General features: G+C 42.5%; 1 protein-coding gene across 1 annotated transcript in view; it reads right to left on the reverse strand.

Annotated features, from left to right (window-relative positions):
• Positions 1-6,421, reverse strand: part of ZC3H12C (zinc finger CCCH-type containing 12C) — a 37,856-nt gene extending 31,435 nt beyond the window's left edge. Inside the window, exon 1 of the mRNA XM_058018255.1 lies at positions 6,343-6,421. The gene's annotated coding sequence lies outside the window, so the exon portion shown is untranslated. The remainder of the gene's footprint in view (positions 1-6,342) is intronic.
• Positions 6,422-15,162: the final 8,741 nt, after the last annotated feature.

Here is a 15,162-nt window from a genome sequence, read left to right on the forward strand (position 1 = left end):
TGTACTCCAGCCCCCAATCGACCTGGTTGCCATCCACTAGACTGGTCCCTGTAAGGCAATGTTTTCTCTTGCCCTTTAGAGATCAAAACTGGGCTCAACACTCCAAATACAACCTCACCAGTGCCAAAAAGGTTAATGATCACTACACTTAGCCCAATGGTGATCCTCTTGCTAATATGCCCTATTTAGCCTTATTATCTATTTCTGCAACATCATCTTACACTCATCAAGGGACGAGGCTTTACGGTCCACAAAAGGATCCCATGTCAGCAGATGAACTAAACCCTATTTACAATGCCCACTGGAGGTGTCTGTTTTCAGTCTGCCCACTACAAACATTTTCTCATCAGAGATCTCACAGGCATAATGATAAGTGCATTCAAGCTGCAGATGAACAATTCAAACTTCTCACAGAAGTAGCAACAAAGATCAACTTTAACATGATAATGCTTATTTCACACTAAGGAGTTTGCTTATCTGAGGTGTCTCTTGCAACATATGTATTTATCAGAACCAAACTGATTTGTAACATACTAATGTCCAAAATTCATCAAGGCATTACATGTGAATTATAGTCCTACCACAGCCTTCTAAAACTTGGAGCGGCCAGTTTTATTAACAAATCAGACGGCAGACTACCACCAAATACTGTACAAAACTATAGGGAGAGACCATGCACTCTACCAACACCATTATAACTTATCAAAGAACAATTATTCTCACTCCTGAAAAAAACTGGCTGCATAATTTCACAATGCAAACACACACAAAATCTCAGTGAGATCTGTAGTTTAGCTTCTCCTAAATGATGAGGCAAGGGTGGTTTACCAAGTTTCACTTATACTACACAAAACTCATGACTTTGAATGAGTCCTGGCAGTAAGGTCAAGCTCCAGGAAGTGAGCACTACCTAAACACTATTAGCCACACAGACTCTTGCTAGAACCAGATGAAAATCCCATCAATGTATGCATGATACCAGGTGTTATTTTCTTCCACAGAACAGCTACAGTAAAAAGCTATGAAAAGAGAAGTGAGCAAGTGGCTGGGGAAACAGTAGCTGAAGCAGAAGACTCTGATTTTAATCTTTCACCAGAAAGCATGGGCTGTACATGCTCAACAACTTCAAGAAACCCAGACTGTAATCCCAACAGTGACAGTTCCAGTAACTCTAATGAGTCCAATTCCCAGCTCGGCAAGGATGGCAAAATCCTAGCTGGCAACACAGCAAGAATGGTAGTACAAACCCCAGAAGCAGCTGCTACAGAGACTTGTGAACCCAGCTGCACAGCCCTGGGCACTTGCACATCACAGTCAGTCCCTAGCCAGAACAAACCATTACCAGAGGTGTATCTGGCATTACAAATAGCATGTATTAGAATTATTGGTGAAGCAAAAATTATCTGAGGTTTCCAAAGCAGTCAAATGTTTTAAGGTGGGGAAGCCTTAGGGGATGTTGCTGCAAGCTATGAGGCTCTAAGGCTCTCCACTAAGATAAAGTTGAGATCTCCGTGCAAATGTTTATGGCACTTCTTATAAGAGAATTGTCTCTCATCAATAATGAAGCCATGTATCTAATCTGGAAAGACAGATAACTCATCAATTCAAATATTAGCTTTACAGATAACAAAGGACTGAAGAGACCTGTTGAGACTCAAGGCACCAACTATAATGGTAACTATGAGAGCAGAGAGATGAAGAATGAGATACCAGCTACTTACGTTAACAGTTTAAAGAACAAAAGTAGACTTGGAAAGTAGCTTCTGCCAAGACAGGCAATCTGTCCCTTTTCCAGACAATCTCTGCCAAACCACCAAATTTCATTAATCCTAAGATAAAAGGTCTAAGTCATAGCAACACTGAAATTTTCAGTTCATCACGAAACTTCAAAGTTTCATGGGACTGATTCATTGATTTCACAACTTAGCACGTTACTTTTTACAGCTAATAGGAGAGCATGGCTCACACAAATGGTTATTTAGGAATTATCATGTGAGTTTCTGTCAAGCAGTAAAGGGCTCAAGGATTTTACTCTTTAAGATGCTCCCTAGACTCTGAACTTTACCTACTCAGAGCAAGCAAAATGCTTTTCAGGTATTTGCAATAACCTGTGTCACATTTACTGAACACCTCCAGCTTCTCTGATTCTCCAGTCTCTGGCACTCCTCTGCAACTTTCAACCTCCTCCCAAGACATTCCTTTCATACCAAAAGAAGCTATTCTATTTCTTCCATTGGGAGGATTAATAACATCCATTAAACTTTTCTGCACTCCCATCCATTGAATGACTTGCCCCTCCCTCCTCTCTACCCACTCTTTTCTCAAAATACCAACCTCTCATAAAGTAAAATCCCTCCTTCTTAACAAAGCTTTCGTTTCCTCATTATCCACCCTGAAGAAAACTATAATTTTAAGCAAGAATACATTTTATATACTTTGTATAATACTGCAGAAATTTTATGCAAAGAACACAAAGAATTTAGAACCAAATCACTTTGGTCTAAAACAGAGATATTGGGAGCTACATTTATGAGGACATAGAAGGTTTCTACATTTAAAGGACAGCAGAACCTGGGATGGTCTAGGATTCTATTCTGTATCCATCTACATGTGTACACACACACATGCACATATAAATATATAAACAGACACCCACACTCCCAGGGAGGAGGATGATGTATGTCAAATTTTAAAGTGTTACACTGGTATCACAAATCAAGCAAATAATACCTTTAAATGGTCAGCTCATCAGGAGAGGTAGTCTGGTGCTCACTATGACATAAGCCTGGAAGAATTATGAATCTCACAGTTGCAGAGGGTGAACTATGTTACTCCTCAGGGGAAACTTTGAAAACATCTCGTCTGGACCTTTTGAGTTGGGAGAGTAGAGGTGCCAGTCTTAAACTTGAGGTATGCTCTCAAAGCATTCTCATTTTGCAGCTATAACTCAAGAATGAATGGAGTTTGAGTTTACCAAAGCCCTAAAATAATTCTTTAATGGGCAGTACAACACTCTAGCAGAATGTGAAAAGTCAGTGTCAAATGTTAAGCCCAGCACTCCATGCTAAGGAAATCACAATTTGGATTTTTGGCAGTGCAAGCTAAGCTTTTTACATAAGACATGTGATCTAACCTGAAGTAATCAATTCTGATAGGTAAAAGAGAAATGCCTGGTTCATCTAAGCAGAAATCCCCAAGGTTATGAAAACCTCTGTCAATTTCTACTCACTACTAAGCAACTCGGTAAGGAACATGCTTTTTGACAGAGCCTCAAGCTGTTATACAAAAACATTTAAAGATGAAGACCTTTTCAATGAAAAGTCCCCTCTAGCTCTGGAGATCTGCCTATTCCACAAGATACACAGAGGAAAAAATACAGTGAGAAAAAAAAATTAAAAATAAAAGAAGGATGAAGAAAAAGGAGTGGGGGAGAGGGGAAGAAGAGAGATTGAAATGCTTCATAACTCTACCAGGAAAGCAATTATGAGCAGATTACAATTGATTTCCTATCTATTTTCTAACTGAAAATAACTACAGTTTGAGGCCAGGAAGTAAGAAAAATTATTCTTATTATACCATCTCACCTCTGGTTTTTTTATAGTTTACTTTTAACATATAATTTAGCAATTGAAATGAAGTGTCAATTCTTTCAAGCATAAAAATATGGGCTTGTTCAATTAATGGGTTTCTTGATTCAAACATATGGTAGAAGTAGTACATTTATTGTAAATATTTAGCAAGCTTGGAGAAATGAGGCATTTCACACATAACTATATATGATAAGAGATATAAAGCATCACTCTACAACTTCAGTCCGAGGACAGAAATGGCTCAGTCTCTTCATAGAAACAACTCACTGCAGTTTTTGTACAACATCTGTTTCTTACAGTAGCTCAGACAGTTTTCAGTACCCCAAGTGAAAAAGCAAGGTGCAATCACCTTGATCACTAATAAGGCTGCTGGCTAGCTCCCATGGCAACAAACACTATGGAAATGACTGAATGATGAAATATCTCTTGAATAACTTAGAAAAACTCTTATCTATGGCTACCTAGCTACATGTGAGACATTGCTTCAGAGAACAGCAAAAGCAGCAGAATAATATTTACAGAAGAGGAAAAGCAGAAGTTTTACATCACACGTTTTCTACCCTTCCTCCTAGTTACTATAAATCTCTCTCCTCATTATTTACTACTGTTGCTCTCTCTGAAGCATTTAAGTTTTTAAGAATTATTTAAAATAGAGATTATGAAGAGATTGATCATTGGATGCCGAGGCTACCAAAATCCAGATTATGATCTGTTTTAATTAAAAAATAAATAAAGGACAATTAGGGGGGAAAAAAATAACAGACTCTCTAGTTCTGGGCAGAATTTTTTTAATAACTGGCTTAAGACAGAAGTTAGGGAGATCATGCAGAAAATACTGAACAAGATTTTATTACTCCTGTAATGAAAGAAGTCAAACTAAATCACACATCTCTTTTCTACCAAATGGAGTTGCTTAGCTGTAGCCATTTCTAAGTACAACAAAAACTGACCTGAGCCAAATAAGTTCCTCATTTTACTTCACACTGACTTTGAACTGCTTTTTCTCCAGCTTGCTTAAAGAGTGCTTTCAACTGCATGTAGCATGTGTAAGACCTCACAAAATAAAATTTCCTAAGGTTTTTGATTTACCTATGTAAAACTGAGCAGTAAATATCTAGTCAATAGGTTTCATCTAATATCTAACTGCATCTCCAATATTTTCAAGTCTCACCAACTGCAAGCCTAGTTTTCCTCAAAAGTATCAACAGCTCTGGAACACCAACAGTGTTTTTAAAGGTTGGTACAACCCAGAGAAGCAGGCAGTGAAATCACTGCAGCAGTGTGTTGTTCAGCACAGCAGTCAGCATGAAATGCACAATCTGCACAGATGAGTCCAGTCTGGATAATCCCTTCATGCTCTGTCAGGTTGAGAGTATGAGGTTTGTTTTTAAATTGCATACCTTCAATAAACTCCACTTCTCTGCATTCACATTTTAAGGCAATATTTTTCAATGCGTGTTTTGATTTGCAGATGTGTAGAAATACTGTTAGTGGAGTTCTGTCTATTAGGATCTTATAAATAATAACTGCCTTTTAAAAAGGACTGCAAATGGTAATGGTAACTGCAGCTCCCCTGGGTGACTGCTGCCCAGAAGTCTGGTGTAGTAATAAAGGTGTAATAACCATGGTAAGATTTGCAGAGAGATGAAATACTTTGAATTGGTTCAACTACACCCATCAGGAAAAAACAAAAAGTAAGTTTTCGAATTTTCAAGACTAAGTGGTCTAATTAATAAAGAAGAGGGAGCAGGGAGAGAGAAAACATAAAATTTTCCCCCTAATTCCCTAAAATTGTTGCAAATGTGTTTTACACTGACATAACAAATTCTCTGTAAAATGCCAGCATGCTTGAGTTCAGATTCATTAATGACAGATTACACCCTGTTGAAGTGTAGTATCACCCTGGAGCACTACCAGTTAGAAAATTCAGTTCACAAAGATATATCTAATATAATCCTTCAAGAAGTCTTATTGTCAGCTCACTGGCTTGCTATATAGGCAAATGCTACATGGTAAGGAGACAGTGGAAGAGGAAGTACCCTGCCAGTTTGAAAACCCAGACATACTTCAATGGTTTATTTTCCTTCCAGATCAAAAGACCATGCTACTGCTATCTTAAGTATGTTGTTAATTGCATAACCCTAAGAGCTGCAACTATGAGTTATGTCTCCGCTTTGCAAACACAGATCAAGAGGACAAGACACAGTAAACACGACATTTCAATACATCTGTTGTTCAAGAAACGTAGCCTGCCGTTCAGCGGGATGCATTTACTTAACCCAACTTTTGGCAACACCATCGCTTATTTCGCCCTGTCAGACGCACCAAGGCAGAGCCTGCACGGGGAGTGCGAGACAGGGCCAGGTCCGGCTGCAGAAGGAGCGGCACAAGCACAGCCCGGCGGAGTTTCCTCCCCCGGGGCATTATAAAACAGCGTCACCGCTCCACAAATACAACCCTACACGCCCGGCGCTACTCAGACATGCCTGCAGAATTACGCCCCAAACACACAGGTGATTGAAAATTAATTCTTACGAGAAATTACTGCTTAGAAGCCACAGCCAGATCTGAGAAGGGTGAAACCAACAGATATTGCGGTTCGGTTAGAGAAAGCCAAATTATGCAGCCTGTCCTCTCACACAAAGCGGAGGAAATAAATCGACACCCTCCTCACAGAATTATTAAAAACAAAACAGCCACAAAAACAACCTCAAAAGTTAGAAGCGGGGGAACGGCAGGGTAGGTAGAGTACCTGAAACAAGTTTAAAATTCCTTGTCAGGCTCCCGGTGCGGGCGGGTACGCGTGTCCCCGGGCCGGCCGCAGCTCCGGCACGGCCGCGGGCGGGGCCAGCCCGGCGCTGCCAAGGGGGCACGGCCCCCCCCGCCGCCCCGGCCAGCGGCTCCTGCCGGGGTCGGCAGCGAACAGGTCGGGGAAAACTTTCCGGAGGGACGGGGCCTGCCGAGGCGAGGGGCGACCCCGCCGGCCCCTCGGGGCAGAGGGCCGGGGCTGTCTCCTCCCTCACCGGGAAGCGCCGCCGCGCCGCGGCCTCCGCCGCCCGGGCGACCTCCACCGGGACGACCTCGGGGAGGCGCCGGGGGCAGGGCCGGCGCGTGTGTCAACACGGGGCCGCGACGCCCGGCCCCGGCAATGGGCGGCGCCGGGGCGGGAGCGCGGCAGCCTCGGCCCGGCGCTCCCCGCCGCCATCACCGGGCCCGCCCGGTGCCGCCGATCCCCGCGGCCCCGCAGCCACCCACCCACCTGCGGCCCGCCGGCAGCCGCCGCTGCGGGCGGGAGGAGCGGCCGCAAGGTCGCCTTCACCTCGCCCGCTGCGGCGCCGCCGCCCGCATCCCCCGGGGCCCCGCCGGGCCGCCCCTCGCCGCCTCTCGCCGGCCACGGCCGGGGCGGACGGACGGGGGGCACTCGGTGCGGGGGAACCGCCCCGGCCGGCCTCGGGGGGGTGAGAGACGCGGCTCACCCCGCGCGCCGTGGGTTCCCGCCCGCAATTGCCAAGGTTGCCGCGGTGCCCCCTCCCCAAACGCCGCTACCTTACCGGCTGGGGCCAGCGGGGAGGGCCTGGGCGGCGCGGCCTGGGCAGCTGGTCCTCCGGCCCCGCAAAGGTCCTGCCGCCATCGGAGAAAACCTCCCGGTGCTCACGGGCGCTCGCTGTGCAAGTGTCCCTGTGCCCCACCGCCCCGGCTGTGCAGGTGGAGAGAGGGCGGTCGGAAAGCTTTCCGCCAAGGATCACGAACTCCTTTTGTGACAGAGCTGGTAGAGACCTTAATTTCCGTCCCGTGTTCTAATTACGAGATGTTTCCTCCCACCCCGCAGTTACTTTTATGCAGTTGAAGTAATCTACCTCTCACCATCCCACCCAGCCTTCTGTGCTTCTGCCGAGGCGGCTGAGCGCCAGGAGCTGCTTAGAAGATATGAATGAAAGTCTGGTGTTGTGATTACGGCTTGTAGCTGATGGAGCATATCGTATACAAGATAAGACATACAGCCATTGCTACTCACAGGCTGCAAATGTGTCTGTGTGTGTGTGTGTATGTATATATTTATATGTATATATATAATTGTTACCCACTGCTGTTCTACTATTGGAATTTATAAAAACCTCCTCCGGTAGCCACCAAAAAATGGGCTAATTTAAAAAAAATTTACATCCAATTTACACAAATTCTACACAGAAATGTGAGCCCAACGTGCCACTTTGAAGGGATTATTTTTTCAAAACAATGTGATAGATTTGCCTCAACAAAAGACTGTGGAGGCACAGGGCTATGTTTCTTTCCTGTATGTTTCCACAAACCCTCCCTCTTAGAGCTGACATAGCCTGTAGAATGACGTCATGATTTTGTTTGTTTGAGTCATTCATTACAAAGTCAGTTGAATTTTTCAGTGGATCTCATCCCAATCCTAGGCACGAGTTTGGAGGGTTCAGTTCATGATGCAAAAGGCCACCTCTCACCCCTGGTTAGTTTATTTAGCTGTATGAAAGGAATTTGAGGCCTCTACTTAAGAAATCAAAATGCTTGTTCCCTCAGTCCCATATGCTGATGCTGTTTCAGAGCCAGAGTGGTGTCCAAATGGGACTGTGAATATTAATTTAATAGGGGAAATTGGTGAAAGCAAGATGAAAGAATGAGACACTTGTAGTGTGACTTTGCTGCTTATTATGGAAGCCTTTGTTGGTGATTGAGAAGCATATGAGTCAGTTAAGAGCACTGCAGTGCTGGAGAAAATGATTCCCAATTATCAGAATAAGAAAGAACAGAGCAATATGGAATTGATTTTGAAACTACTTAAAATCACGAGAATTTCACATTAACTTCTTTTTCTTAGTATACCATAGCTCCTCCTGAGTTTGTCTAAAGGGTCTTTTTGACCTCATCTCCTGTTTACAAGATCTTGTGATTCTGTAAACCTACAGTGCATTGTGAGTGATGAAAACACCACACTCATAGCCATGAGTTACGTCTGCTCAAAGGGGAGGGCTAATCAAAATGAAGAGAGCTGCTTGATGTCACTGCACTGCTCATTGGTAAAACCTCATTTCCTCCTTATTGCCTTAGGAAACAACTTGCTTCTCAATTAAAATAGAAACAGGATTCTGACTTGGGAGTCAGAAACCAGGATTTTTCTGTTCCGTGACCACACACCCACGATATGGTAATAGTTCTTATGAAGGAGGGATTGTAAGTGTTAAAACACTTTCTCGGGGTAGGACAGTCAGAGGCTGGGGATTTATATGCCTTCAGAACTTCCCACATCTCTTTCTTCCTTCCCCATTGTATGTCCCCAGTCATTCCTACATCACTGTTCTTCAGGTTTTGCTAAAACTCAGGATTTCCGTGGCTTCTTTGGGACTTTCACAACACTTTCCTGGTCAGCTAATGAAATAAAAAGTTGTTAGTAAATGAGAACATACTCACAGGATTAGTCAGTACTTAAAAGCAAGAAAAGGGAAAGTGGGAGCAGCTGCCCCCTTTGGAAACCAGAACCTCCTTTGTTTCCAGAATCTGTATTGGCATAACTACAATGTAATATAAACTAGCAAAAGTTTGTAAATGATATTTTTTCTAAAACTGATCTCCTGTATGTGTTAACTCTGATTTCCCTTGTCTTCCTTGTCAATCTCTGTCAAGTCAAACTTCCATTAACAGCTCTACATCAGTTATCTCTCTTTTTAGTGTAAGAAATGCACATTCATCTTTTCAGAATTCCTTTGCCTTCTCAGTTGTTGTGCACCTTAGCTATTTTCCATTACTTGAATATTTTCTGCCTCAGACAGGGAACGGCTCTTTAATTCCTTCAGTTGTCCAGTGCACTGGCCAGCCCTTCTAATTGAACCTACTCCTCACCCTCTCAGGCTGGGAAACCTGTGTTTTGTGCTTCTATCCACAGCAACCTGCTTCCAAGGCAACCCCCCAAACTCTCTTGATCCACCTTGTGCTTGAGATATCAGATATGCCAGAGCAGATAACTGATTTCAGTATAATGTCATCAGTATCAGTGCCTGTTGCTTTTGTCTTCTTAAATAACTGCTGCTTTACTTGAAGATCCTGAACATTAAGTGTATTTTTTTTGGCTTTCTGCATTGGTTGTTTGAATACTTTTGGTAGGTAGACACTTATCCTTTCCTTGCCCTGAACCACCATTATGGTGCCTGAATCCAAACTGACATCCTTGAAATATCCAGGTGGTTTGTCAGCCCTTTGTTTAGCCTTCACCTGGCATTTTTTTACCTTTTTTACCTTTTTTATCCCGATATTTTTTCATCTGAGAATCTTGTGCTGCTTCTGCCATTATTTGTGTGGAAAAGCTTACGTACTTATATGACAAAGCTGCTACAACAATGTACATTTTGTTAATTTATGTTACCACAGCAACTGAGTCATGCAAAAATGTAGTGTTTCATTGTTTGGTGTTGCACTTTGGCATTCTGATAAAAAGCTAGGGGAACATAGTCTGTGTGCAGCTGCTATGGAGCTGGGTCTTAACTAGGTAGATAACCATGCCTGTTGACTAGGTATCAATAGCTGTTGTCAAAATCGGCTTACCAGGTAGGATCCTGTAGGAATCTCAATCCAGTTCTGTTCAGTTTTGTGAGAAATTGCAGGCATGCTGGAAGAGGGGTTTGGGATTTTGACATGTAGAAAACTGATCTAGAAAACATAAGACACAGGCTGGGAGAGCAAAAGCAGTGAGCATACATAGGTATGAAAAATGGCACAAATTCAGGAAACAAACAAGGGGTTAAAAAGTAATCTCCCAGAAAGGAATCTGGAGTCTTCGGTAAGCCACAAGCTGAGTATGAGTCAGTGATGTGTTTTCCTGGCAAAAATGGTAAGCATTCCAGAAAGGTATAGGTGTGGGGAGAAATCTGTGGGAGAAATCTGTGAGAAATCTCTATGCAATATTGGTAGGACATCAGTGGAAGGGCTAATTTTGTGCACCACAGCTCAAGTACTATATGAGCCAACAGGAGTCAGTGCAGGGTGGGCAGAGGACTGGGAAGGCTGAGGAAGCTGGAGTTGTTCAGGCTAGAGAAAAGGAGGCAGAAGACAGACATGCTAAGACTCTTCATAGACTTAAAAGGCCCTTGCAAAGAGAAGGGGAATCATCTATTCTTGGTAGGTAGGGTAAGATGTAATGGACTTAAATTGCATTAAGGAGGAAAAGCTTTTCTAATGGTAACATTAGTGAGGCACAGCTTTGTATCGCAGGGTGTAATGGTGTCTCTGTTACCGGATGTCTTGAAGTACATACTGGACAAATATTAAGTACTATTGATCTGGCATTGGAGTTGGAGGATGGACTAAGTGACTAATCAAGCTCTGTTACAGACCTATTTTTCTGTGATTACATATAATCTGAGGCTTCTCATTAATCATTGTTTCTTTATCCAGTCCCATTGTACATTCTGTTTTCTTTTTAAGTCAGATCCCTGGTCGTCTCTCTGTTCTCTGAAGGACAAAAGGAATATTTTGTTCTGTTTTTCTTTCTGTGTAGTTAAAGGCCAAAGCTTTTCTTGTTTTTTTGGTAGCCCACAATAGACACGAACTGATGAGTTACATTGCATTTTACTGCTGAGGTAACTATTATAATTACACCTGAGTCAAACATGCAATAAAAATTATTTAGATGTTGTCAATCTGTTCAGACATGTTGTACATAAACTACACAAAATTTTAACATAAATCTGAGATTCTCTAGTCATATTCTAGAAAAAAATTACTCAGTTCTGTGTTCCAGACCAATCTAATGCATGTAATCTCAAATTTGCTGATCTGCACTGACCATAAAAATTTTTAATGTAAACTGTACTATGTTATTTATTTTTAAGCATGATTTAGTTTTAAAAAATCTTGTAAATTTAAAAATTTCCATTCAGTTCTACATTTCAGTTTAAAATAAATAGCTTATACCAAGAATAATTGGCATTTGTTTACTTGGCAGATCTGTTCAATGGCCAACATTCCTGATAGGTTTTCTGGGTTTTTTTCCTGATCATATTTTCTAAGTAGGTATTACTTTTTTCTAAAAACTTTGGTGTTTATAACCTTAAATCAGCATCTCTGTCGGAGTAGACTGCTGTGTGTTTTGGGCATAAAAAAAGCTATTGCAATAGATGCCAATGCTAAATACTTTATTTGCTGAGCTTGTAAAGTGAATGCCCATCAAAAGTTTAAACCTACTCTTTTTCCCCTTAAGGACAGCTTCTCAACTGTACAGTCATTTTATCCTGTCAGAGAATGAGAATTTTCTTTCTGTAATGATTTTTTTCTGAAAGATTAATAGTGTGCTTTTCTACACAGAGCATGTATTGCCCATGTACCTGTACTGATGCACATATTCATTGGTGATGGGGAAGAAACAGGTGGGGGAAAAGGTGACAAAATTTCTCTATAATACTGGATTTCTCAAGGTCATAAAAATTAAATTCCAAAATGAAGAACCATTGACTTCATGTAAGGCCAAGGATATTTGAATTGTAATGAAAACATCAATGTGGCTGAAAGAAATACATATTAAGATAAGAATAGGAAACATACAGTGCCATTATGCCCTTATTTATGGTGCTCCAGGTTTTAATGCCACAAGCAGTTCTTGCCTTTGCATCTCAGAAGAGATACAGTAGAACCAGCAAAAAGTAATATGGATAATCAAGGATTTGGGACATTTTTTCCATGAAGTGTGGCTGAACAGACAGATTTAGCCTGAAAAGGACACAGCCACGAGAGGGTATGAAACAGATCTCTAAACCATGGATGGCACAAACCCCATGAAATGAGTATTTGTCGCAACACAAGACTGCCACAACATGGCACCCTCCACGCCGTTCTGCTTGACACCATGCTCAGCCCAGGGCTGCTTTTACAGCTCCACCTAGGGTTAGGGTTCAGAAAACCACAAAACCCAGAGCTCCATGCCCACTTCGCCTGCCAAGGCATGCCAAGGAGAGCACAGGACTGCCGCAGCATGGCTCCCTCCACACCTTGCTGCTTGGCTCCAGTCTCTGCCCAAGGCTGTTTTTACTGCTTCTCCTAGGGTTAGGGTTAGGCCTAGGGTTAGGGTTCAACCAACCAAAAACATCAGAGCTCCAAGCACAATGCAGCTGCAAAGTCATGCAAAGGGGAACACACAACTGCCACAACATGGGTCCCTCCACACCTTTCTGCTTGGAACCAGCTTCAAGCCATGGCTGCTTTTACTGTTCAGCCTAGGTTTAGGGTTATGCCTTGGGTTAGGGTTCAGAAAACCACAAAGCCCAGGGCTCCAAGCACACTGCAGCTGGAAAAGGCATGCCAAGGGGAACACAGAACTGCCACAACATGGCTGCCTCCACATCTTTCTCCTTTTGAGGAGCTGTAACCCAAGGGTGCCCTTACTGCCGAGGGTTAGGGTTAGGGTTTGGCCTAGGGTTAGGGTTCCGAGAGCCGCAAAGCCCAGAGCTCCAGGCACACTGCAGCCACAAAAGGCATGCCAAGGGGAACACAGAACTGCCACAACATGGCTGCCTCCACACCTTTCTGCTTGGCCCCAGCCTCATCCCATCGCTGCTTTTACTGCTCTGCCCAGCGTTAGAGTTACATGTAGGGTTAGGGCTCAGAAAAGCACAAAGCCCAGTGCTCCAGGCTCCCTGCAACTGCAAAAAGTCATGTCAAGTGGAACACAGGTCTTCCACAACATATTTCCTCTGTCTTTATATTGGAGCTCTGGAGTATAAAATAAAATGGTCAGATGCAGTTTTCACCCATAGAAAAGGGGAAATTCCCTGAAACGATCTTATTTTTCAGAATGCAGATGTATATGCCCATGGAATAAAAATCCAGCTAGATCTGTGAAAAGCTAAGGTGTAGGTATCTGTGTTTCAGTATGTCCCCAAGGCAGCCCCAACTTCCAGCCTTGCTTGAACCTTTATACATTTATTTAATCCCTGTGTTTGGCAAAAGGAATCTTCATCTGGCCACTGTCAGAGAGAGATTGGGGGCTGGACTTAGACACGTGCCCCAGTGTGACCATTCTTACTTTGTTGTTAATTTGCCTGCTGACTGAGAAGTGTCTGACACCCTTTGAATTTTGTGGGTCTGTGCTTCTGCAACCTTACAGCACTGCAGGAGACACAGCCTGGGAAGTGATCAAAAGAATAAGCAGGAGGCGGGAATCTGCTTTTGATATGTAATTTTTTCAAAGTAAACTAAAAAAAAAGAAAAAAAGAAAAAAAAGCGAAAAAAAAAGCAAAAAAAGAGATTGCTTCTCACATCCTTGGACACAGTCAAGCATTGACAGATGCCTGACTCCATTATCACCTTCTCCTACATCCTGATAAAGCCAAGCAAACTCTTAAGGCACTCTTAAGGCCACAAAAAGTGTTAATAATGCTGGGGGAGGGGGAGAAAGAGTGAAGAAATTCCCTTGCTGTGCCTTCTTAGGCAGATGCAAAACTACTTTCTGCAGCTGGGAGATATCACAGGGCATCCCTGAAGTGGGTCAGGATAGGGGTCATGCTCACTGTTATCAAAATTTTCAGAGCATCAGCAAGAAGGAGAAGTATCCATTGTTGTCATATCTAGTGGTATGAGTGAAAACTAACATGGGATTCTTCTTCACTGCAGAACACAGGAAAGTATGAATTTGATGCTTGAAAAAGACTGACTGACAGGAATATGAAAAAGGGCTCCAATGAGCAGGGTGTGTATGTCTTGGCTTCTGGAGACCAGGCAGGGTATAAGTCACCTCAAGCAGCAGCTTGGTGGAAAACTGTGAGACTGTACAGACAGAGGGAGCATGCCAGGCATTCTTCATACCTGTGGAGAACACTGGTAGAGGGTGATGGAGTAACCCAGCAGTAAAAAAACAGTTAAGGAGGTCTTTATTTACCCCATATACTTCATCTGTTGTGACTGTCATGCTGTGGTTTAGTGAATAAGGAGAGAAGGATATGGGAGTGTAAAATGTACATACCATGTAGTTAGTATTGGTTACTTGTATTTTGAAGCAATGAAGTAGTTGCTGCAACATTTCATATTTTGAAACAAAAACCTTAAAATATTCAGCAGTTTAGTGTTCCTACGTTTTATAGAATTTTCGTTTACTAAAAAAAATTTGTGCTTCCATCTTTAATTGGGGTTTTTACTCCTTGATTAGGAAGAAATTTTCACTGAAATTTCCTTTAGTTTATCTGAAAATATTTTAAATGCTAAAGATTCAAATGAAAGAGCACTTGGGAGATAATTTTCAGATACCCAAATGTTTTATTTTCTTCACAACTGGCAAAAATTGGCAGAGAATTACAGAGGAATTTCTGTTCTTCTGCAACCAATATGGCTCTTAGTCCTGTTCTGCTGCTTCACCAGATAGTATTTTTATTATAAGTTTTATACTTCAGTATTGTGAGAAGTTAGTGTTTCTTTAAGGTGAAGTGATACCATTTTGTTTCCTTCATTCCGGTGAAATCTGATCTTACTGACGAAAAAACCCCCTCAAACACCAATGCTTGTGCTTTTTTTTTTGTTTTCCTGGAGTGGGGTTAGTGTTATTTCCTATAAAGTTCTGTTTCATAATGGC

Source organism: Melospiza georgiana, chromosome 2 (genome assembly GCF_028018845.1).
Source record: "Melospiza georgiana isolate bMelGeo1 chromosome 2, bMelGeo1.pri, whole genome shotgun sequence".
NCBI lineage: Eukaryota > Metazoa > Chordata > Aves > Passeriformes > Passerellidae > Melospiza > Melospiza georgiana.